The sequence below is a fragment of the Lithobates pipiens genome, unplaced genomic scaffold (assembly GCF_037356315.1).
Source record: "Lithobates pipiens isolate NorthernLeopardFrog02 unplaced genomic scaffold, aLitPip1_a1.2 Scaffold_25, whole genome shotgun sequence".
NCBI lineage: Eukaryota > Metazoa > Chordata > Amphibia > Anura > Ranidae > Lithobates > Lithobates pipiens.
In genome coordinates this window covers 75,849,802-75,875,618 of record NW_027507787.1, presented here as the reverse complement: position 1 = coordinate 75,875,618, position 25,817 = coordinate 75,849,802, and positions in this window count along the sequence as shown.

Here is a 25,817-nt window from a genome sequence, read left to right as displayed (position 1 = left end):
TGGGGAGACCATCGGACCTAGTCTGTGGAAAAGTCTGGTCGTGTGTGTATGCGTTATTTGTGTCTGATTTGTCCACCGCAATGCCCTAGTCCAGCTAAAAATTGCTGATTGCCACCATTACTAGTAAAAAATAAATTTAAAAAATGTAGTAGAATACATATTGAGCTAAATTAATGAAGACATTTGATGAAAAAAATATATATATTGGGTATGTTGTGTAGCAGAAAGTAAAAAATATTGTTTTTAGCACAAAAAATTAAAACCGCAGAGGAGATCAAATACCATCAAAAGAAAGCACCATTGGTGTGAAAAAAGGAAATAAATTGTATTTGGGTACAGTGTTGCATGACTGTGCAATTGTCAGCTAAAGTAGCGCAGTGCCATAGCTCAAACAATGGACTGGTCAGTTGTTAAAGTGGTTGTAAACCCTTACAAACCACTTTGACCTACAGGTAAGCCTAGATTAAGGCTTACCTGTAGGTCCAAGAAATATCTCCTAAACCTACACAGTTTGAGATATTTACAGAAAGACAGTGGCGGCTCCCGTGCGCATGCGTGGGAGTGACGTCATCGCTGCTCTGGTGCTGTAAGTGGCCGGAGCAGAGATACCCGGAAGAAGATGGATGATCTGTGCTACAGTGGACAGCGGTGACACCGCTGGCTCCCGTGTCAGGTAAGTGACACATAAATGGGCTACTATGCGATGCATAGTAGCCCATTGATTTACCTTTGCATGGAGACAAAGAGGAAGTAAACCCATTAGGGTTTACTTCCTCTTTAAATGACTGGCAAATTACAGTTTTAGTTGCTTTACTTCTGTTTGAAAACCATCATTGACTTGAATGGTTCTTGCAAGTTATTATATTAGTTTGAATTTGTCAGCAAAATAGAACACACCAGGTTACATCTTACAAGTATTTCTTCCCTATATTGTGCCTTATTGTTTATTTATTGTTACAACTACAGAGAAAAGTTAGAGAGAATCCCACTGACAGAGCACACTGTATCTGCAGGATCCATATAAGATAACTACAGAGTGAATTTTTAATCAAGCTTCTTTTAGTTTGGGAACAGAAGGGATCAAACAGTGGGGATTTAGTTATTTCACAACGTTCCTTTTTGTGTTCTCACTTTGAAGCTTAAGTTAACATGCTCTTTACACTCTCTGCTCTTTATACACACAAATTAGTTGGAATATGAATGTTAATGCCCATACTTGTTTCATATGTTCTCTTAAAACATATGAATTTGAATTATTTACAGATAGGGATAAACTTTTGGTTCAGGTCATGGTTGGGTTCATAGAAAATTCAACCTGTTTGCGGACACAGTGAATGCTTAGTTCACAACATTTAAAAAAAGTTTTTTAGGGACACCTTTTTTTTTTTTAAACATAAATTTTTATTGATAATATTCGCGGTACAGAGGCATAGACATGTTTCATAGAAAGGAAGGTGTGAATAAATTTTATCACGTAAAAAGAACAAAAGAGAAAGACCAGGTTACAGAGTTATGTTTGTCGACATCGACTGGTATAAAGACTGCTAACAACATTGCTGAGATAATAGAAAACATATCAACATACTTGGATATAACACAGAATACAGCCATCGTTTGAAACAATTATAAGAGTTACATATATCTAACTGGAACTGTAAGGAGAACAATGTAGGCATAGCTCGTAATAGATTGTTACTGTGAACGAATCTGGTGCTAGAGGTCATGTCAGTCGCATGCTCCTTGGGTCATTGATCCAAGGATCCCAGTCCCTGAGGAATTTATTTTTGGAGAGGTGCGCTTTGGAGAAGATATGTTCCATTTCAAAATTGGAATTTAGAATGGATATCACCTCTCGGAGGTCTGGGGGTTGAGGAGATTTCCACCTACGAGCGATAGCCAGTCTTGCAGCAATTAGAACGTGGGTGGATACTGTTTGTAGCTTTTTAGGCCAGGATGGGATCGCCAGCCCAAGAAGGATATCCAGGGGGGTTAGGTTCGAGGCAGCACAGTTTATTGTGTGAAGGATGTTGCGTACTTGAGACCAGAAAACTGTTAGCGATGGGCATTCCCACCAAACATGAAAAGGTGATCCTACAGAACCGCACCCCCTCCAGAATAGAGGAGATACATCCGTGAAAATTCTTGCAAGTCTGTCGGGCGTGTAATACCAGTGGTGGAATACTTTTTGTAGTGTTTCCCAATGGGTTGTGCAGCGCGAAAGCTTGGCAGGAAGAGATAGAGCCTGGAGCCACACATTGTTAGGTGGGCTAGTCGGGATGTGTTTAGACAATTTTAAGATGTGGGTTTGGATCTGGTCATCTGAGGATCGGGATAAGTCTTTGTAGATATACGATATACCTTTACTTGCAAGATTGATCGTGGTGAAGTATGTGAATGTGGTGTGCAGTATCCCACGTTGGTGTGTCCATTCGATCTTGTTAAGTAGGGATCTGATCCTTAAATATATGTAGAAGGATTTGTGAGAGATTCCATGAGCGGATTGAAGTTCTGCAAAGGATTTCAGACGTGAGGCGGAAAATAATTTTCCTAGATCCGAGATGCCTGCTTCAATCCATGGTTGTACGGGCAGGTCAGGTAAGATTAGAGTTAGCGATTGAGTAGGAATAAAGGGCAGTATAGATTGAGGTATGCCTTTTGACAATTGTGGTAGAGATGTCCACACTCTAATAGAGGCAGACACTGTGTCCAATGGGAAATGTCGTGTGCCAGGTGCTATAAGGTAGGCGGACAGAAATAACCTGGGTTTGTCGGGTAGCGTTTCCGATTCTATCTGTGCCCAGTTAGAGGAGGTAGGTGAGATCCACCAAACTCTAAGTTGTTCCAGGAGGACTGCTTTGTAGTAATGAGTGACGTTGGGAACACCTATTCCTCCTCTGCAGGTTGGAGTGGTTAGAGTTTTCTTGTTTATCCTGGGTTTTTTACCTTGCCAGATAAAGGTATGGAGAATGTTCTGAAGAGATTTTAGGTGCATCGGTAGAAATGGTATTGGGAGAGTGCGGAAAACATATAGAATGTGAGGGAGCAGAAACATCTTAGCTAGCGCAATCCTGCCCGCCCATGAGACAAAGGGGTGGTTCATCTCATGGGACAACTGATGAAGCCTCGCCACGAGGGTTGAGTAATTAGACCGCAGAAGTTGTGTACTGGAGGAGGTTAATTGAATTCCTAAATAAGTTAGAGACGCAGAGGTAGACCAGGAAAAGGGTGATTCTGTGGATATATGTTGGATCGTCGGTTTGTCGAGACCTAGTGCTAACATCAGGGATTTGCTGTGATTTACTTTATAAAGAGAGATTGCACTGAATTGATCTAGAATTTTTTGAACTTCCCTCAGTGATTGTCGTGGGTCGGAGAGTGATATTATTACGTCGTCTGCGTATAATCCTATCTTATGTTCTACGGGGCCTATCGTGATACCTTTAACGTTGGGGTTGGAACAAATTTGTTGGGCTAATGGTTCCATGACCATAGCAAATATTAGAGGGGAGAGAGGACACCCTTGGCGTGTGCCATTAGTGATATAAAAAGGGTCTGAGGTGACTCCTGATGTCCATACATGTGCACTGGGGGAGGAATAGAGACAGAGGATGGCTTGGAGCAATTGGTCGGAGATACCGAACTTACGTAGTACCGCTTCTAAGTATACCCAATGCACTCTGTCAAACGCCTTCTCTGCATCCAATGAGAGGAGCAGAGAAGGCGTTTTGTTGTGTTCCGTCCATTGAATGATGTCAATGAAACGGCGGGTGCCATCCGAGGTTTGCCTACCAGGGATGAAACCCACCTGGTCCATATGAATCAGTTGCGTCATCACCGTGGAGAGTCTAAGGGCCAGCAGCTTAGCATATAATTTGGTGTCTGTGTTTAGGAGTGAAATAGGTCTAAAATTGCCTGGGGTGTCTGAAGATTTACCCGGTTTGGGTAACGTCACTATAAGGGCATTCAGGCACTTCTTTTGGCATTGTGCCAGAGGAGGCATATTGATTGAAGGCGTGGCAAAGATGGGGGGAAAGAATGTCGTTATAGTGTTTATAATATTCATTGACAAATCCATCTGGGCCCGGTGCTTTGTGAAGTGGGAGCGATTTGATAGCCGTGTGGACTTCGGCAGGCGAGAAGGGAGTGGATAAGTCTTTAAGTTGAGTCGGAGTTAGCGTCGGTAACTGGACTGAAGAGAGGAAGGAGTCTATAGCGTCGGTAGTGATCGGGGTATCCGACCCCGTGGATTGGAGATTATAAAGGTTCGAGTAGAAATCTGCGAATGTATTGGCTATGTCTAGGGGACTGGTCATACGTATGCCTCGGGAGTTTAGTAGATACGGTATTTTCGACTTGCGTTGTTGTTTTTTGATTTGGTTGGCCAAAAAGGCTCCTGACTTGTTGCTGAGGGTATATGAATTCAGTTTCAGTCTTTTGATATAGTAGTCAAATTTATTGTGTAATAGTTCAGTGAGTTGTCTTCTATGGTCCCGAAGGGATTCTAGCAGCGTATCAGTGGGATTGGATTTGTGGGCTAGTTCCAGGGATTTAATACGTTGTAATAAATGGTCTACCTCTGCGTCTCGTCTCCTACGTTCTTGGGCTCCCAATTTCATAAAAAGCCCCCGTAGCGAGGCTTTGTGTGCTAACCACACAGTAGCTTGATTGTCTACCGATGCACAATTGTGCTCAAAGAAACTCCTAATCTCGGATTCTATTTCCTTGTCATAAATGGGATTGGTAAATAGGGATGCATTCATGCGCCACACAGAGTGGTTAGTGGGGCATTGAGAGGGGAATAGAGTCAGGGAGATTGGTGCATGGTCTGACCACGTAATCGTACCAATGTGGGATTCAGAGGAGGATAACAAAGCTTTTTGGTTCGTGAGAAAGAGGTCGATCCGAGAGTAGGAGTTACCAGGATAGGAATAAAAGGTGTAATCGCGCTCAACATCGTGTGTGCATCTCCAGGGATCATATAGGTTCTCATCGGTCATAAATTTAAAGAGGGCGGTGGATGCCTTCCTACCGGGGTTGGTTGTATCTAGCAGAGGATCAGGGATGTCATTAAAGTCCCCACAAATGATTATGGGGTGTTGTTTAAACAGTTGTAGTTTGTTCTTCAGGCATTTGAAGAACTTCTTTTGAGAAGTGTTAGGTGCGTACACGTTCACCAATGTGAAGAGGTGATTGTCGAAGGACGCGGTTAATATGATGAACCTGCCTTCTTCATCTGAGTCAATTTGTTGTGGGATAAAGGACAAATCGGAACTCACAGCGATCATCACCCCACATTTCTTTTGGGCGTGATTAGAGAAAAAATAGTGGGAGTATCTTTTGTGTGTACATTTGGGTGGATTATGTTGTGTAAAATGGGTTTCTTGTACACATATTATGTCAGCTTTTTGCTTACATGCCTCCTTCCAGAGGAGGTTTCTTTTGAAAGGGGAGTTAAGCCCTTTGGCGTTAAGGGAAACAATTTTAATTGGCATGGTGGTTATGTATGGTGGGTGTTGCACAGGTGTTGAGCGCGACCACAAGTATTACACGAAAGCTTAGTACAGTTTGTATACAGTACAACAAGAGATATAAGTATATGCAAATCACATTTTATAATGGCCGTAGATTCAATGCTAATAGCAGGATAGAAGTCGCGCGTGCGACCCTCGAGTATGGTATGTGCAGAAAGCGCTTAACCTCAGGGACTGGTAGTTCTATCAAGGCTAGTTGGGCACCAGTGGCTAACAAAATGATGGAGCAAAGGACGGCAGGAAAATAAAATAAAATAAGGAAAAATAAAAAAATTAAAAATTAAAAAAAAAACAGAATAAGAAGGGAGTGTGAGCTAAATACTGTAGTATCAACAAAAGCCAAGCGTAACAAATGAACAAGTTACCTTTGTGGTAAAAAAAAAAGGTACAGGGAGAAAGATGTGTCGGTGTGCGTGGCACACTATAATTCAACGGGGTGTGAAACTGGAGAAGACGCCCAGGCAGGCTTCACATGCCAGGGACATTGCTGGTCATGGAGGTCCATCAGGTTTTGTTGGATTTATTCGAGGCACGGCGGGGAGAAGGCGGGGAGCTCGTAGGGTGTTTTGCTGAGTTGTGCGACTTCGGTCGGAGAGGAAGCAGTCCCCAGTTGGTTAGCTTCTTGTAGCCGTCCTTAGGTGATAGGATCGGAACCACTTTCTGTTGGTAAGTGACTAGAAGCTTGGTGGGGAAACCCCAGCGATAAGCAATATTGTGCTCTTGGAGCAAGGAAGTGACCGGTGAGAATGCTCTGCGGTGTTCCATGGTGGCGGGGGACAAGTCCGCAAAAAGTGATACTGTATTGTAGGGAGATGGAAGGGGCCTCAGGTTCCTGGCCGCGCAAAGGAGTTGTTCCTTAACTTGATAAAAATAGATCCTGGCTAGGACATCTCGAGGCGTGTCAGCTGGTAGATGGTCCGGTTTCGCAATTCTATGTGCTCGGTCGATGGTCATATCTTGGGGTGTGAGATCAGGGAGGAGGGTAAGGAAGAGTTGATGCAGGTACCTGGGCAGATCGTTAGGTTGCACGGTTTCAGGGACACCTCTAAATTTTATATTATTACGCCTGGACCTGTCCTCGAGGTCTGCGAGTTTCAGCTTTATTTTCTGAATCTCTTCGGTATGATGGTCGTGCGCAGCGAGGATTTCATTATGAGCCCTGTTCATGTCTGAGAGGTGTTCCTCCGTCATGTCTGCTCTGTCTTCCAGGCAGTCTAGCCTGTCATGTGCTTGGGATAGAGAGAGTTGCAGCTCCCTGTGGAGATCCTTCTGTAGAGTGAGCAGCATAGATTTTAACATGCTCTCAGAGACGGGATTGTCAGTCACTGGTATGGTAGCCAGAGTAGATAAGGGGGCTGAAACAGTAGATGCAGGGCCAGGGTCAGAGCCATGATGCTTTTTAGCTGTGGGTGCTTTCTGAGGAGAGTTACAGGGAGAAGAGGCCACTCTCTTACCTCTCTCCTGCGGAGTGTCCCCTGTGTGGAGCTGAGAGGGGGGGGGGGGTAAGCTGTCCATCTCCTCATGTTCTCCTCTGTTGTTTCTGTCTGTGCCATGCCGCTCATAAGGCGGATCGAGCGGCGTTGGACTGTGTCCTGCAGAGCCTGTGTGGAGGGCGGCCTGGTCGGCGCCATCTTGGAGTCCTCCGTGCTCCATGCGGCTGAAATATTCCGTCATTCGGCGCGGTTGCGGTGGCGGATGGCGGCGTCCGGGCATACCGCCGTGTGTCCCGCGACTTCCCTTCTCCGGTGGGCTAGAGAACGTCGGTCCGTTGCGCTGTTGTAGCGTATTAAGCCTGCTGTGGAGCGGAGCTCGTCAATCAAGCGGCCATCTCGCTCCGCGGCTAGCCACGCCCCTAGGGACACCTTTTTTGTGTGTTTCCGGATACCCACTGTAGGCAGAGAATTATGGTAATGACTAAGTGCTAACATTTACGTGAAATGTGTCTACCTCTTTGTCCCCTGCTCCATATGTCAGCCACTTGTCATATTAAGCTTCAATAAAAAAAGATTATTGGAAGTGCAGCCATCCAGAATTTATTTCTTAATGTTATACAGCATGCGAGCTGGGCTAGCACCCGACTAGCGTGTGTGGGGATTAACTCACTCACTGGCAGTGCCTTTTTTTGCTGGGCATTCTTTTAATATAGTGTCACGGTACTACTTACGGTGAGCCTACAAGTGAGCAGGTGACACGGGATCCCCCAGGGTGTGGCGTCTAAGGGCCAGCCGGTATTCTGCCAGGGACCCCCTCATGAGGGTTTGGGCTTAGCTGCGTGCTGACCCCAGGTCACAACCCCGGGTTCACCCTGCTCGTACCAGAAGACACTGTTAGACATGGATGGATGGATGAAGCAAAGGAGAGCCGGATCGAGAACAAAGGTCAGGGCGGGCTGTAGACAACGTAATCAGAACAAGCCGGGTCGGTACACGAGATCAGTTCATGAGAGGTCAGGTAAAACAGGTTACACGAAGTGAGCTCAGAAACAAATGTTGCTCAAGCAACCAGTAGCCGGTTTGCAAGGGATTTAAATAGAGAAGCACATGAGGGGCTGGACAGGAAGTAACAGGAAGGAATCACCCATTAGGGAACAGGTGAGGGGCGGCGACACCCATAGCTGCAGAGTGCACAGAGCTGAACACCAGCTAGTGGAACAGGTGCCAGCCGAACTACAGCAGCAAAGGTGAGACACAGATCAGCTCTGCAGCTGATCTGTGACATATAGGAGTTGTTCTACAAGAAGGAGGAGAAATAAAAATGCAGTGAAAAGCGGGCGTGGTTTAAATTGCGCTAAATGTTGGGCATGGCTTAAAGGAGTGTGGTTAAATAGTCGAAGATGACTTAAAGTACATAGTGCAGGGTGGGATAATGTAATGTAAATGTTAACTAGGGAATGTACAATGCAGAACAAGGGGGCAAAGATGCCAAGTGTGAACCCCCCCCCCCCCATCAGGAACCATGAATGACTGAGACAGAAATACAGTAAAAATCACACCTTTTTAATATAATGGTAAAAATAGTACAGATCAGTAAACATATGTCATGAATCTGTAACCAAAGTGAGTAGTCAGAACGGCCAGTAATCAGGAAAACCAGAGATCAGCATAGTCAGAGGCAGAAGAACAGGATCAGGAACCAGAAGGGACATCTGACATCTTTCACATGAACACAGAGAATCTCCAGATAATGCAAAGGCAGGAAAGGAATGAGCAAGTGTCTGGCTGTAGGCAGGACTGAGGAGCAGATAATGATAACCAGGCGAGCCACTGAGGGATCAATGATTGCTGACAATAATCCGGCAACTGAGCAGCCTGAGCTGAGAGCCCATCCCCCTCCTGAACGATCCCTTCCCCTCGGATGGGCACCAGGTTTCAGGGGAAAACATCTATGAAAAGCACATAATGAGAGAGAGAGAATCGGTAAAAAAATTATACATTGTAATACAACGTAGTTAAAAAACGTATAAACATACAAACACCCTGTACAGACAGTTACCAGTTACCCAATAATGCAGCAGGACTGGACCTACGGTACAAAGATGCATTTAATACTGTATCAAGATAAAAGAAAAATTTAATAACTTGGTCCGGTATCCATGGGCAATGCCTTGGTACTATTGATATTGTATTGAACGTGCTTATAGTGGGAATTTGTGCCCACTTACCGCTGTGTGTGTGATTTATACTCAAATACCTATACATGACTACTATATACCAGTGGTATCTACTATAGACCCCATGATATGTGTATCCCTATACTTTAGACACACATATGCAATCTTTTTTTTTTCAGCTGTTTGTCCGTTTGGTCAAGTTCCCCCACACCTTGTGCCACAAGTTTACCAGCACCTACCCAGTATCTGTCCTGAGGAAGCTAATATTTTAGTGAAACACATCGACAAGCAAGTTTTTGGCATTACTGGATCAGAAATTTCTTTTTTAACCTTTAATACAGTATTAATTCAATCTTTGTACCATAGGGCCAGTCCTCTATAACTGCATTATTGGGTAACTGGTAACTGTGTCTATACAGGGTTTTGTTTGTATGTTGTTTATATGTTTTTTAACTATGTTGTAATAAAATTTATATTTTTTTACTGATTCTCTCTCACATTATGTGCCCACAAAGTCTGACATGGTCAATCCTTGAATATATATTTTGGGTGTTGGCATGGTGGGGGTCTTCCCTACTTATCTATGGAAAGCACAGAGGAGGACAGGAGCATGTACACCTGAGGATAAGACCCAAAAATGTTCCTCCGAACCCTACTCTTTCCAATAAACAAAGTACTTTATGCACCCCCGAAACCTAAGGGAGTCAGTGATCGATTGTGTCTCATACTCATCATGGTTCTCAACTTGAAATGGGCAAGGGCGTGGTACCGAGGTGGTGAAACAGTTGAACAACAAATGTTTTAATAAGGAAGCATGGAATAAATTTGAAGTACAAATGTTAGAAGGAATGCCTAATCCTTTAGCCACTGGGTTGATCTTCTGGAGAATACGGAAAGGCCCAATATACCAGGGGCCAGTTTCAATGAGAGAACATGTAGTCAGAGGTTACAAGATGACAGCCAGACCCCCCCCCCCCCCCCAACCTGGTAGGAAGGTGCAGGTAGGCATTGGCAGTCAGAATGGAGTCTGTACCTATCACTGGCACATCACAAGGACTCTTGGACCTGAACCCAAGTGGAACGGAGATCACGGGGATGCTCCTCTAACACAGGAATTCTTTGAGAAACAAATGAGTCAGGCAACATGGATGGTTGGAAACCATAATTTGCCATAAACTGAGACAATCAAAAGCAACATTTGCAGCACTATTGTGAGAAAACTTTGCCCAAGGTAAGAGCTCTGACCAATTATTATGGTGGTCAGAAATATAGCAATGCAGGTACTGCTCCAAGGCTTGGTTGTGTCATTGTTTTGCAGCCTCATTGGACTGTGGGTGATATGCAGAGGTGAAGTAAAGCTAAATTCCCAATTGTGCATAAAAGGCTTGCCAAAACTTGGCGACAAACTGGCTACCCCTGTCCGAGAAGATAACCTTGGGTAGCCCATGTAACCAAAAGATCGCCTGAGCGAAAATGGATGCCAGTATGCCAGTTCTTTGGATGTAGGTAACTTCTCAACTGTAAGGCCGCGTACACACGGGCGGACTGTTCGCCCAACCTTGTTCGGCAAACAGTTTCATCAAACAGTCCGCTCAAAATTTGCATGAGCGGACTTGCCCACACACGAGCGGACTGTTTGACGAACAAGGTTGGGCAAACAGTTCGCTCAACTTTTGAAATGAACGGACTCGCCCACGTAAGGCGGAGGCAAATCCGCCCATTTCGAGCGCGTGTACAGGTAGGCGGGGCCCGCGAAGGAGACGTCGCGGGCTCCGCCGCCTGGAATGGGCTTAAAGGGGAACCCCAACGCCGAAAAAAAATCGGCGTGGGGGTTCCCCCCAAGTCCACACCAGACCCTTGTCCGAGCACGCTACCCGGCCGGCCAGGAAAGGGGGGCGAGCGAGCGCGCCCCCCCCTCCTGAGCCGTACCAGGCCGCGTGCCCTCAACATGGGGGGTGCCTTGGGGAAGGGGGGGCCGCGCGGCCCCCCCACCCCAAAGCACCTTGTCCCCATGTTGATGAGGACAAGGGCCTCTTCCCGACAACCCTGGCCGTTGGTTGTCGGGGTCTGCGGGCGGGGGGCTTATCGGAATCCGGGAGCCCCCTTTAAGAAGGGGGCCCCCGGATACCGGCCCCCCACCCTATGTGAATGAGTATGGGGTACAATGTACCCCTACCCATTCACCTGTAAACTAAAGTACAATAAAAAACACAACACAGAGAAAAAATATTTTATTGCACAGCTCCGGGGGTCTTCGGGGGTCTTCTCGCCGGACTCCTCCGCTATGTGTGTGTAGCTCTTTTGCTAGCGGAGGAGTCCGGCTTTCTTCCTCCCCGCCGCCGGCCTCTTCTCCCGACTTCGGGGGTCTTGTCCCCCTCTTCGGTTCTTCTGCCGGGCCACCGCGCTTGGTCCGGTGGCCCGGTCTTCTGTCGCCGTCTTCCGTTCTTCTGTCGCCGCCTTCGGTTCTTCTGCCGGGCCACCGCGCCTTCTTGTAGCTCTTTTACAGGCGGTGGCCCGGTCTTCTGTCGCCGCTGTCGTCGCCGCCGCCGCCTTCCGTTCTTGTTCTTCTTCTTGTTCTTCTTCTTCTTCTCCTGGAGATGTTGACTCGACGATCTCTCCGGCCGGAATGCCAGGGACACGCTCCGCTGCCACTTATATAGTGACAATGGGGCGGTGTCACATGGTATATGTCACATGGGTTGGTCACATGGGTTGATGTCACATGGGGACTATGACATCGTAAGGGGGCGGGGTCACCATGTGACCAACCCATGTGACATATACCATGTGACACCGCCCCATTGTCACTATATAAGTGACCGCACAGCGCGGCTCTGGCATTCCGGCCGGAGAGATCGTCGAGTCAACATCTCCAGGAGAAGAAGAAGAAGAACAAGAAGAACAAGAACGGAAGGCGGCGGCGGCGGCGGCGACGACAGCGGCGACAGAAGACCGGGCCACCGCCTGTAAAAGAGCTACAAGAAGGCGCGGTGGCCCGGCAGAAGAACCGAAGGCGGCGACAGAAGAACGGAAGACGGCGACAGAAGACCGGGCCACCGGACCAGGCGCGGTGGCCCGGCAGAAGAACCGAAGAGGGGGACAAGACCCCCGAAGTCGGGAGAAGAGGCCGGCGGCGGGGAGGAAGAAAGCCGGACTCCTCCGCTAGCAAAAGAGCTACACACACATAGCGGAGGAGTCCGGCGAGAAGACCCCCGAAGACCCCCGGAGCTGTGCAATAAAATATTTTTTCTCTGTGTTGTGTTTTTTATTGTACTTTAGTTTACAGGTGAATGGGTAGGGGTACATTGTACCCCATACTCATTCACATAGGGTGGGGGGCCGGTATCCGGGGGCCCCCTTCTTAAAGGGGGCTCCCGGATTCCGATAAGCCCCCCGCCCGCAGACCCCGACAACCAACGGCCAGGGTTGTCGGGAAGAGGCCCTTGTCCTCATCAACATGGGGACAAGGTGCTTTGGGGTGGGGGGGCCGCGCGGCCCCCCCTTCCCCAAGGCACCCCCCATGTTGAGGGCACGCGGCCTGGTACGGCTCAGGAGGGGGGGGCGCGCTCGCTCGCCCCCCTTTCCTGGCCGGCCGGGTAGCGTGCTCGGACAAGGGTCTGGTGTGGACTTGGGGGGAACCCCCACGCCGATTTTTTTCGGCGTTGGGGTTCCCCTTTAAGCCCATTCCAGGCGGCGGAGCCCGCGACGTCTCCTTCGCGGGCCCCGCCTACCTGTACACGTGCTCGAAATGGGCGGACTTTCCGAGCGGGAACAGTCCGCTCATTTCGAAAGTACAGCGGACAAGCCCACACACGGGCGGACTGTCCGCTCAAACACAGTTTCAGCGGACAGTTTTTCGGAATTTCCGAAAGACTTTGTCCGTCCAACTGTCCGCTGAAACTGTCCGCTGAAAGCCCACACACGAGCGGACTGTCCGCCCAAACACTGTTCAGCGGACAAGGTTGGGCGAACAGTCCGCCCGTGTGTACGCGGCCTAATACAATGGGACATCTTTGAGAACAGGTCTACCACCATAAGAATAACTGTGTTGCCCTGGGAGTTGGGTAACTCCACAATAAAATACATAGACAAGTGGATCCAAGGCCTCTCACCATTGGGTATGGGTAGTAGGAGGCCCACTGGAAAGTGTTGTGGTGTTTTACTCTGAGCACACATGGAACAAGTGGCTACGAAGGTGGTAACATCAGCACAGAGAATAGGTCTCCAGATTTGTTGAGAAATTTACTCAGATAAGCTGATTCTTCCCTGGATGACCAGCTGCCTTGGGAAAATAGTAAGTCTGGAGCAAAGCAGTGAGGAGATTCTTGGGGACAAAGCAGCGGTCACAAGGTTTTTGAGGAGGGGGAATAGATCTGAGCAGAAAGTATTCTATAACCTAAAGGTGAAGCAAGACTAGGGCCAATAGAGGTTAGAATGTGATCTGGAGGTATCAAAGGAGTAGGAACCGACTCCATTTTGGAAGAGGGGGAAAACTGTTGTAACAATGCATCAGCCCTTAGATTTTTAGTACCAGGTAAGAATGAGAATATTTAATTGAAGCTTGACAGAAAAAGAGCTCATCGTGCCCTTCTGGGAGATAAGCATTTAGACTCAGACAAGAATGTGAGATTCTGATAGTCAGTCAAAATGAGGACCGGGACAGTGGTACCCTTGAGGAGAGGCCTGAATTGATTAAGAGCAAAAATGATAGCTAGCAATTCTTTGTCCTCAATCTTATAATTTGCATTCTGCAGGAGACAATTTCTTAGAGCCACAAGGATGCATAGCACTCTCAGAGGCAAGACGTTGAGACCGAAAGGTGCCTATTCCAGTCTCAGATGCATCAACCTCAAGAATGAAGGGTAATGTAGGATCAGGATGTGCCAGCACAGGAGCTGAAACAAAGGCAGCCTTGAGAAACTCTAAGGCCTTAATGGAATCTGGAGACTAATTCTGTGGGTTGCCATCCTTCCTGGTCATATCAGTCAGGGGTTTAACCAGAGAAAAGAAGTTAGGAATACATTTCTGATAATAATGGGCAAAGCCAAGAATATGTTGTAAGGGACATAGACTTACGGGTCAAGGCCATTGTAGAACTGCAGATTGCGAGGTATTAGAAGTGTCCAGTCCTGGTTAGGGATGAGCTCGGTGTTCAAGTCGAACACATTTTCGACCCGAACACTGGCTATTCGCCAGTTCGGCGAATCCAGAACTTTGTGGGCTGTTTACGCCATGTTCGTGTGGCACTCACAGCCCGCAATGCACTGTGCCATCACAGTGCATTGCCGGCTGATTGGCCGAGCATGCACCATGACCCTGCATGCTTGGCCAATCACAGCGCCGACAGCGGGGAGAGCTATAATTGGCAACAGGCAGGATGCAGGCATGGACAGGGATGTTACCCATATTTCACGGTGCATTGGGTCACTCTTCTGGGAGCTGGGAAGGATGCAGGACAAGGTGCAGTAGTGTTGGAGGTTGTTCTGCCACCATGCCTCCAAAATGCTATTAATGGTTGTGACACACCTCTCTCCTCCACCCCCTCCTCTTCTTCCTCCTTGGCCTCTTCCTGTGCTTTGTCCTCGGAACCAGTGGTGCTCCGTAGGTGTTCAAGGGTCAACACAAGTACGCAGGCAAAAAGTTGCCATGCCGTGCTTGCACTGGTGTGTCTGGGTTACAGGAGCCACACTGGGGCAGATATTTTGTCAGCTCTGCAGGGGCATGCCGAGAGGGGGTTGACCCCATGCCAGCTTAAGCCAGGAATGGTGGTTTGCGACAATGGCACCAACCTCCTGTCCGCCCTCAACAGGGACAACTGACCCATGTTCCCTATGTGGCTCATGTTCTTAATCTGGTGGTGCAGCGGTTCTTGGGCAGGTACCCAGGCTTACAGGATGTCCTGAGGCAGGCCAGGAAAGTCTGTGTATTTCCGCCGATCATATAATGCCAGTGCTCGGCTGGCTGAGCTCCAAAAGGAGTTGGACTTGCCCAAGAACCACCTTATACATGACATGCTCACCAGGTGGAACTCAATGTTGGCCATGCTGCAGAGGCTGCACACACAGCAGAGGGCCATCAATGAGTACCTGTGCAACTATAGCACTGGGACAGGGTCAGGGGAACTTGGTATTTTGCACTGTCCTGTCACCATTTGAGGAGGCCATGAGGATGGTGAGCAGTGACAGTGCATGCATCAGTGACACTGTACCTCTTGTCCACCTGTTGGAGCATACGCTGCATGGAATAATGGACAGGGCACTAGAGGCCCCCTTTATCCAGACAGTGTTCCTGCTGTCCCGCCGATCACACAGGAGGAGGATTGTGTCGGCATTGAAGTTGTCATGAAAAGGTCCGCCCATTGGTGCCGCTGTTGATCTCTTGGATTGCAGTACCAGTGTCCACCAGCGGGCGTCTTCTAACACCCAGGGCCTGTAATAAGAGGACCTACCTCCTGGTGGCACTATTGGATCCCTGAACTGTAGTACCGGCGCCCACCAGCGGGGGTACTCCGGCAGTGTGGAGCAGACAGCACCTGCTGCAATCAGCTGTTACGTGAGGGTAATCATCAGTAGTCTTATAAATACCCGGCAAGCCCTAACATGCTTGCCTTGGTATCGCTCTCTCCATGTGCCCTGACCTCTGACCTCTGACCCTGAACCCTGTATCTACCTGACCTGTTCCTTTCCAATCCTGAGCCCATCCTAGACCTGTTGTCCCTCCTGCCTCCTGCTACCTAGATCCCTGCTCTGCAGCCCATCCATCCATCCTTACCCATCTACTGATTCCCCGGTGTATGACCTTGGCCTGGCTTTCGTTGACGTCTCTGGTAGTTCCCATTTATTGTATATATATATATATATATATATATATATATATATATATATATATATATATATATATATATATATATATATATATATTCCCTGTTGTTCTGGTTGGTAGTGCACTGTTTGTTTTCACTTTCCTTTTATTTATAATAAACACTTTATTTCACTCACATACGTTCTGGGTTTCCTCTTTGCAGTCCACACAGTCTGGTCTAATAATTCCTCGACAGTATACCAAGGCTCTCCCTGACCCGACGTGGCTGCATTAAGGAACCATCCTGACCTGTTAATCTGCCAATATGGATTTCAATGAAATCTCGTATTATTCTCTGCTGGCAGAAGAGGATGGTGAATATTGTCGCCAGCTTCTAAAAAGGTGGACTAGTGACCAGCTGATGGAAACCATCCGATCAGCTCATTCCCTGGTGGATCAGGGCTACATGTCATTTGAGGATGTTCAGCCCTTAATCCAATTATGTGCAAAGCCAGCCCTGTCATGTTATCCCTTAGGAAGTAATGATTTTTCTCCCCCCTTCAATTTGGGCCAAGTTGAATCTCTAGTATGGTTGTTAGAGGATGATCCAGCCTATTTCATGGAATGTTATTCCTCCTTGTCCACAGCAGGTGTTGTCTGATTGCATCCATTCAGTGCAATCTCTGTTTAGTCAGGCTGTGTGTGAATCAGTGTTTGTTCAACCTGTGCTACAGGCATGGTCAGATCTCCTGCATTTAGCCAAGCCACAACCTTCCAGCCCTGTCATTAATCACCTGCCTTCCCAAGTATCTATCTCCCCATTGCCTATGGCAACCTCAGCTACAGCCAAGTCTACTCCACTTCCTACCAAGTGTTGCACCTATCCTGCCTTCGATCCACCTGCCTCTTCTCCACCTGTAACAGTCCCACAAAACCCTCCTCCTGCCACTGTTCCTTGATCTTCCTTTTGCCCAGATACTTTCTTTTCTTACAGCCCTGCACCTACATACAAAGCTGCAGTGGCTAAGTCAAAAAAGAAACAAAAGTTCTTTCCGACCCGCACAATCCTGCCAGCAACCCAACCCGCCTCCGCACCAACCAACTCAGTCCCAGCTACCCAGCCTGACGTCCCAGTTCCAGCTACCCAGCCTGACGTCCCTGCTACCCAGCCTGACGTCCCTGCTACCCAGCCTGACGTCCCAGTGCCAGCCTTCCAGTCTGATGTCGTGCCAGCCTTCCAGTCTGATGTCGTGCCAGCCTTCCAGTCTGATGTCATGCCTGCCTTCCAGTCTGATGTCCTGCTGCCTGCCTTCCAGTCTGATGTCCTGCTGCCTGCCTTCCAGTCCAACATGCCAGCCTTCCAGTCCAACGTGCCAGCCTTCCAGTCTGATGTCGTGCCAGCCTTCCAGTCTGATGTCGTGCCAGCCTTCCAGTCTGATGTCGTGCCAGCCTTCCAGTCTGATGTCGTGCCAGCCTTCCAGTCTGATGTCCTGCTGCCTGCCTGCTAGTCTGATGTCCTACTGCCTGCCTTCCAGTTCGACCTGCCAGCCCTCCAGTCTGATGTCCTGCTGCCAGCTTCCCAGTCTGATGTGCTAGCTTCCCAGATTTATGTGCCGGCTTCCCAGATTGATGTGCCGGCTTCCCAGATTGATGTGCCGGCTTCCCAGATTGATGTGCCGGCTTCCCAGATTGATGTGCCGGCTTTCCAGCCTGACGCCCCTGCTTGCCAGCCTGATGCCCCTGCTTGCCAGCCTGATGTTCCAGCTTCCCAGCCTGATGTTCCAGCTTCCCAGCCTGATGTTCCAGCTTCCCAGCCTGATGTTCCAGCTTCCCAGTCTGATGTTCCAGCTTCCCAGATTGATGTCTCTGCTTGCCAGTCTGATGTTCCGGCTTGCCAGTCTGATGTCTCTGCCTCCCAGTCTGATGTGCCGGATTTCCAGTCTGATGTGCCAGCCTCCCAGCCTGATGCTTGGATATTGGTGTTCCAGTCTGAAGTGCCCGTGTCTCAGCCTGAAGTTTCGGTGCCCGCTACCCAGTCTGCGGAGTCGGTGCCCGCTACCCAGTCTGCGGAGTCGGTGTCCATTAACTGGCCTGTTAAGCTTGTGCCCGTTATTTGGCTTGCCGGACCAGTACCTGGTGTCCAGCTTGCTGAGTCAGTGCCTGTGATTCAGCTTGCCCTTACAGTACTTGCTGTTCGGCCTAAGGACCCAGAGATTGCTGTCCAGCTCGACGGCCCGATGATTGCTGCCCAGCTCAAAGACCCAGAACCCGCTGTCTGCCGGGATGTGCCCGCTGTCTGCCCGGATGTGCCCGCCGTCTGCCCTGATGTGCCCGCCGTCTGCCCTGATGTGCCCGCCGTCTGCCCTGATGTGCCCTCCATCTGCCCTGATGTGCCCGCTGTCCGGTTTGAAGTGCCCGGTACCCAGCTTGACATGCCCTCATCCGTGGTGTGCTTTGAGGCCATTAACTTTGGACAAATACACCTAGTTGGAGCGCTCCTTTGGGGGGGGGGGGGTACTGTCATGAAAAGGTCCACCCGTTGGTGACGCTGTTGATCTCTTGGATTGCAGTACCAGTGTCCACCAGCGGGTGTCTTCTAACACCCAGGGCCTGTAATAAGAGGACCTACCTCCTGGTGGCACTATTGGATCCCTGGACTGTAGTACCGGCGCCCACCAGCGGGTGTACTCCGGCAGTGTGGAGCAGACAGCACCTGCTGCGATCAGCTGTTACGTGAGGGTAATCATCAGTAGTCTTATAAATACCCAGCAAGCCCTAACATGCTTGCCTTGGTATCGCTCCATGTGCCCTGACCTCTGAACCTGAACCTAATCCTGAACCCTGTATCTACCTGACCTGTTCCATTCCAATCCTGAGCCCATTCTGGACCTGTTGTCCCTCCTGCCTCCTGCTACCTAGATCCCTGCTCTGCAGCCCATCCATCCGTCCTTACCCATCTACTGATTTCCCCGGTGTATGACCTCGGCCTGGATTTCGTTGACGTCTCCGGTAGTTCCCATTTATTGTGTGTGTGTGTGTGTGTGTGTGTCTATATATATATATATATATATATATATATATATATATATATATATATATATATATATATATATATATATATATATATATATTCCCTGTTGTTGTGGTTGGTAGTGCACTATGATATATAATAAACACTTTGTTATTTCACTCACATACGTTCTGGGTTTCCTCTGTGCAGTCCACACAGTCTGGCCTAATAATTCCTTGACAGAAGTGGAGCCTGGCACTCAGCAGCAGCAGTCTTTTAGGGATGATTTACAGTCCCAAGAAACCCATGGACTTGTATGTGGCTGGGAGGAGGTGGCTGCAGAGCATGTCATCCTTAGTGACCCAGAGAACTCCGGAACGAATGCCTCAGCTTACCTATGCTGCATGGCCACCCTGATCCTGCAAAACCTGTGGAAGGATCCTCGTTTTCTTCAGATCAAGGAGAGGGATCATTACTGGCTGGCAACTCTCCTTGATCCATGGTACAAGGGTCAGGTTGTTGACCTTATCTTGCCGTCGCAGAGGGAGCAGAGGATGAGACATCTCTGGGAGGCCTTGCAGAAAGGTCTGTGCTACGCATTCCCAGAGACTGGGAAGTTACAAACTCCTGGTCCTGGACAACGTGTTGCTGAGGCTTCAGTCAGTCACAGAAGGAGCAGTGGAGAAGGTGGCCATCTGACCGATGAGTTCAGACAATTTTTTAGTCTGCAGCCCCAAGGTATGATCGGTTCCAGCAACCATCGCCAGCGTCTGATTTACATGGTGCAGAAATACCTAGGGGCAAGGTCAGACTTGGACACCTTTCCCACCGAAAATCCTCTGGCTTACTGGGTCTTGAGGATGGATCACTGGCCAGAGCTTGCACAGTATGCAATTGAGCTACTGGCCTGTCCTGCATCCAGCGTTCTTTCGGAATGCACATTCAGTGCTGCTGGAGGATTTGTAACCGATCACAGGGTGCGCCTGTCCACCGACTTGGTTGATCGACTGATCTTCATTAAAATGAATCGGTCTTTGATCACCACCAGCTACCAAGCACCTGAAGCTGATGTAACTGAATCATTTTTTTTTAAATGTCACATCCCTTCAAGACTGCCTATGCTGATGCTGAGTGACTATCCTGTTATGTTGACTGACTATCCTCTTCCTCCTCAATGATCCTGTTGATAGCTTGGAAGAACATTTTTGGTTCTGGGTGCCGCCACCAGTGGCTAAGGCCCAATTTTTCAGCCCCTGTTTAACAGGGGCATGTAATTACAATTTTTGATGCAATGCTTTGCAGCAGGGCTCATTCTGGCACTCCAACTAGAGTATCTGGGAGAGGTTGCAGTGTCGTGGCACCAGCACCAGTGCCTAAGGCCACATTTTTCAGCCCCTGTTTAACAGGTTGTAGAAATTGAGTTATTACTGTATTAATAACTATATTTCAATAATTCATATTGATGAGGAAAGTTCCAAGAAAATCCGTTCAGTTCTCGAGTAAAAACACCAAAATTGGTTTAATAATAAAAATAGCTAAATATTACAAAAACATTGTCAAAATGTAGAATATAAAATAGCATCGATAAGTTTCTTATTCTTAAAATGAAGATTGTATAAATGTATCTTTGTGTGTGAGAAGGTTTGTCAGCCTCCTCCAAAGTCTGCTCGTGTCTGCTGGTGTCAGACTTCCACTTACCAGACCAGTGAGTCCGCTTGGGCAGAGGGTGGTCTCCCGTACGTGTCCGACTTACAACCCCTGGTAGAGTAGACAGGTGGCTGGAAGTGCGGAGTGGTATGAGAGCCTGTGATGAGGGCCAGGAGCTGGAAGCAGGAGAAACTCCGAAGCAGCAGGTGAGTAGACTGGAACACAGGCAACTGGGGTGCAGAGCAGGGGCTGAGCAGGCAGGTCTGGGTACAGGCAGGATTCGGCAACAGGCGGGCAGCAACGGTACAATAGGAACAGGCAGGAGCGAGGTCAGAACAGGCCGAGGTCAGGTGCAGGCGGAGATCAGGGGTGTCCAAGAGAAAGCCGGGTCGTAAGGAGATCGGGGATACAGGAACGCGGATACAGGCAACGGAGCAGGGACCGGGGGAGCTGATGATCAGGCAGCACATGAGTGGAGTATGCGGCAGACCTAAATAGGCCGATTGGCGCCAAACACCATGCGTGCGCGCGCGCATAAGCGCACGTGCACGCGCACGCATGCCCGAGAGCCACCAGGAGTGCACACAACAGCGCGCACCGGCACCAGCAGGAGCGCGCACAGGCGCGCACCAGCGCCCGCAGGGGCGTGCACCACAGCGCGCACAGGATCACGCGCACCAGCATGCACCGTCGCACAGTGCCGCACACCAGCACGGCCAGCACCACGACCAACCAGGTAACTTCTCTGACAGCTGGAGTGCAAAGCTGCTCTCAAGAAAACCTGTCTGTGTTTTTCTACTCCTACAACTAAACCCCCACCCTTTTCCTAATCAAGGATGTTTTTAACAGTTTCTCTGAGCTCTGTTGTACCACAGAAAAAGCCTGCAAATTCTGAATGAGCAAATTCCCTCCCACCTCATCCAACAGGATGTTGAAATACAAAACTGTCTCTAATCAAAACATTCTATTGGGATGGCAAAACTGCCATGTATTAAACCATTTAACTTATACAATGCAAGTTTCCTATCTTCCAAACCAAATACTACATATATCATGGTCAACTCACTCTAAATTACAGCCATATATGAAATGTACATAGAACTGCTTCCCATGAAATGCATATGAAGCTTCAAAGAGACTTTTACATAAATATATGTTAAAAAAAAAAAAAAAAAAAAAAAAAAAAAAATATATATATATATATATATTTATATTTCACTTTATCCATATCTAGAATATATAATGGTATACATAAACAAGTCAAACATTCTCAAAAGACCCAAACCATTTATTAATTTTAATATTCTAACAGAGTAACTGTGAAGACTTTCAGTGTTGTGGCACCACCACCACAACCACCAAAGGCCCAATTTTTCTACCACTCTTCAACAATGGCATATAATTATAATTCTTAATAGGGATGAGCCGAACACCCCCCGGTTCGGTTCGCACCAGAACTTTTGAACGGACCCCAAATTCGTACGAACGTTAGAACCCCATTGAAGTCTATGGGACTCGAACGTTCGAAATTAAAAGTGCTAATTTTAACGGCTAATATGCAAGATACTGTCCTAAAAAGGGTTTGGGGACATGGCTCCTGCCCCAGGGGACATGGGTTAATGCCTAAAATGTTTTTAAAAATGGCCGTTTTGGCGGGAGCACTGATTTTAATGATGATTAAAGTGGAAAAAAAAGTTAAATATTCCTTTAAATATGGTGCCTGGGGGGTGTCTGTAGTATGCCTGTGAAGTGCCACGTGTTTCCCGTGTTTAGCACAAAATGACATTAAACGGAAATAACACCATTTAAAACTGCTTGCGGTTTTAATGTTATATCTGGTTCCTGCAATATGGTTGAAAATCATTGAGAAAAATGGCATGGGTAGCCCTCCCTGCCCATTACCAGCCTATTTGGGTCTTGTACGCATATTAAGGGGAACCCTGTACCCATATTAAAAAAAGGAAATGTGTGTGGCCCCCAGGCCCTATATACTCAGAACAGCAGTATACAGGCGGTGCAAACAAGACAGGGACTGTGTAGGTTTGTTGTGTTAAGTTGAATGTGTTTGTAATTTTCAACTGGTACATTTTTAAAGTGTAGCTCCAGTCAAAAAAACTATTTTTAAGCTCTTTGGAAAACATAGGGAAGGGTTATCACCCCTGTATAATTTGTTTTGTCGTCCATCTTTTTTCATCTCTCATCTCCTTCCGTTTGCAAGTAGGAGATGTTTGTAAGTTGGATGTTTGAAAGTAGGGGCCTGCCCTATATGCTCTGCAGAAATGGCGGAACAAGGTGTTGGTTTTGCCACAACATTGTAAGCCCTCAAAGTGACTCTTGGTGGGCGCTGGAGCGCCCTGCTGTGAACGATTATATCAAGAATTGTAAGTACATGCCATTGTTGAACAGTGGTAGAAAAATTTACCTTTGGTGGTTGTGCTGCTGGTGCCACAACACTATAAGTCCGCACAGTTACTCTGGGTGGGCACAGGAATGGGCCCTCCTGTGAAATATTATATCAAGAATTGTAATTACTAGTCCCTGTTAAACAGGGGCAGAAAAATTGGGCCTTAGGCACTGGTGCTGGTGCCACCACACTGCAACCTCTCCCATATACTCTAGTTTTATTGCAGGAATTAGCCCTGCTGCAAAGCATTGCATCAAAAATGTTCTTCCAACATATCAGCGGAGGAGGAAGAGGATAGACAATCAACATAACAGGACAGTCACTCAGCATAGGCAGTCTTGAAGGGATGTGATATTTCAAAAAAAATTATTCGGTTACATCAGCTTCAGGTGCTTGGTAGCTGTGGGTGATCCAAGACTGATTCATCTTGATGAAGGTCAGTCAATCAACTGATTCGGTGGACAGGCGCACCCTGTGAGCGGTAACAAAGCCACCAGCAGCACTGAAGGTGCGTTCCGAAAGAACGCTGGATGCAGGACAGGCCAGTAGCTCAATTGCATACTGTGCAAGCTCTGGCCAGTGATCCATCCTCAAGACCCAGTAAGCCAGAGGATTTTCGGTGGGAAAGGTGTCCAAGTCTGACCTTGCCCCTAGGTATTCCTGCACCATGTAAATCAGACGCTGGCAATAGTTGCTGGAACCGATCATACCTTGGGGCTGCGGACTAAAAAATTGTCTGAAAGCATCAGTCAGACGGCCACCTTCTCCACCGCTCCTTCTGACTGATGCCTCAGCAACACGTTGTCCAGGACCAGGAGTTTGTAACCTCCCAGTCTCTGGGAACGCATTGCACAGACCTTTCTGCAAGGCCTCCCAGAGATGTCTCATCCTCTGCTCCCTCTGCGATGGCAAGATAAGGTCGGCAACCTTCCCCCTGTACCGTGGATCAAGGAGAGTGGCCAGCCAGTAATGATCCCTCTTCTTGCTCCAAAGAATACGAGGATCCTTCCGCAGGCTTTGCAGGATCAGGGAGGCCATGCAGCGTAGGTTAGCTGAGGCATTCAGTCCAGAGTCCTCTGGGTCACTAAGGGCAACATGATCCGCAGCTACCTCCTCCCAGCCACGTACAAGTCCACGTGTTTCTTGGGACTGTAAATCATCCCTAAAAGACTGCTGCTGCTGCTGCTGATGCTGAGTGCCAGCCTCCACCTCCATGCTGACACAATCATCCTCCTCCTCCTCTTCCTCCTCCTCATCCTCTTCCTGTGTGATGGGTGGCACAGCAGGAACACTGTCTGGATAAAGGGGGCCTTGAGAGGCAAGGAAGTCCTCCTCTTCCTGCCTCTGTTCTGCCTCAAGTGCCCTGTCCATTATTCCACGCAGCGTATGCTCCAAGAGGTGGACAAGAGGTACAGTGTCACTGATGCATGCACTGTCACTGCTCACCATCCTTGTGGCCTCCTCAAACGGTGACAGGACAGTGCATGCATCCCTGATCATGCCCCACTGGCGTGGTGAGAAAAAACCGAGCTCCCCTGACCCTGTCCTGGTGCCGTAGTCGCACAGGTACTCATTGATGGCCCTCTGCTGCGTGTGCAGCCGCTGCAGCATGGCCAACGTTGAGTTCCACCTGGTGGGCATGTCACATATAAGGCGGTTCTTGGGCAGGTTCAACTCCTTTTGGAGCTCAGTCAGCCGAGCACAGGCATTAAATGATCGGCGGAAATGCACACAGACTTTCCTGGCCTGCTTCAGGACATCCTGTAAGCCGGGGTACCTGCCCAAGAACCGCTGCACCACCAGGTTAAGGACGTGAGCTACACAGGGCACATGGGTCAGTTGTCCCTGTCGGAGGGCAGAGAGGAGGTTGGTGCCATTGTCACAAACCACCATTCCTGGCTTAAGCTGGCGTGGCGTCAACCACCTCTCGGCCTGCCCCTGCAGAGCTGACAAAACAACCGCCCCAATGTGGCTCCTGTCCCCCAAACAAACCAGCGCAAGCACGGCATGGCATTGTTTTGCCTGCGTACTTGCGTAGCCCCTGGAACGTCTACGGAGCACCGCTGGTTCTGAGGACAGAGCACTGGAAGAGGCCATGGAGGAAGAAGAAGAGGAGGGGGTGGAGGAGAGAGGTGTGTCACAACCAATAGTAGCATTTTGGAGGTGTGGTGGCGGAACAACCTCCAAAACTACTGCACCTTGTCCTGCATCCTTCCCAGCTCCCAGAAGAGTGACCCAATGGGCCGTGAAAGACAGGTAACATCCCTGTCCATGCCCGCTGGACCATGAGTCAGCGGTAATATGCACCTTACCGCTGACCGCCCTGTCCAGCGAGGCAAGGACATTGCCTTCCACATGCCGGTAGAGAGCCGGAATGGCGTTTGGGGACCTGCCACTGAGGAACCGCACATTGTACAAACTCACGGAAGGGGGCCGAGTCTACCAACTGAAAAGGCAGCAGTTGAAGTGCTAGCAATTTAGCCAAGCTAGCATTCAACCGCTGGGCATGTGGATGGCTGGGAGTGAACTTCTTTCGCCGCTCCAGCAGCTGGGGCAGGGACATTTGCCTGCTATAATCGGGCGTGGGTGTACTGCTAGCAGAGTGCCCGGAAGCACTTGGCTGTGACACACCTAATTTTACACCTTCATTCCTCTCAGAGCAGGTTTTAGAGAGGACTGAAGGTCTAGTGGGGTTGGAGATGCCAGCTGTTGAGGAGCAAGGAGAGGTCCGCTTTGTTCTTTGGTGTGGGTCTTTGAGGTACGCTTGCCAATGAGCTGCATGGCAGGTCAACATATGTCTGGTCAAGCATGTGG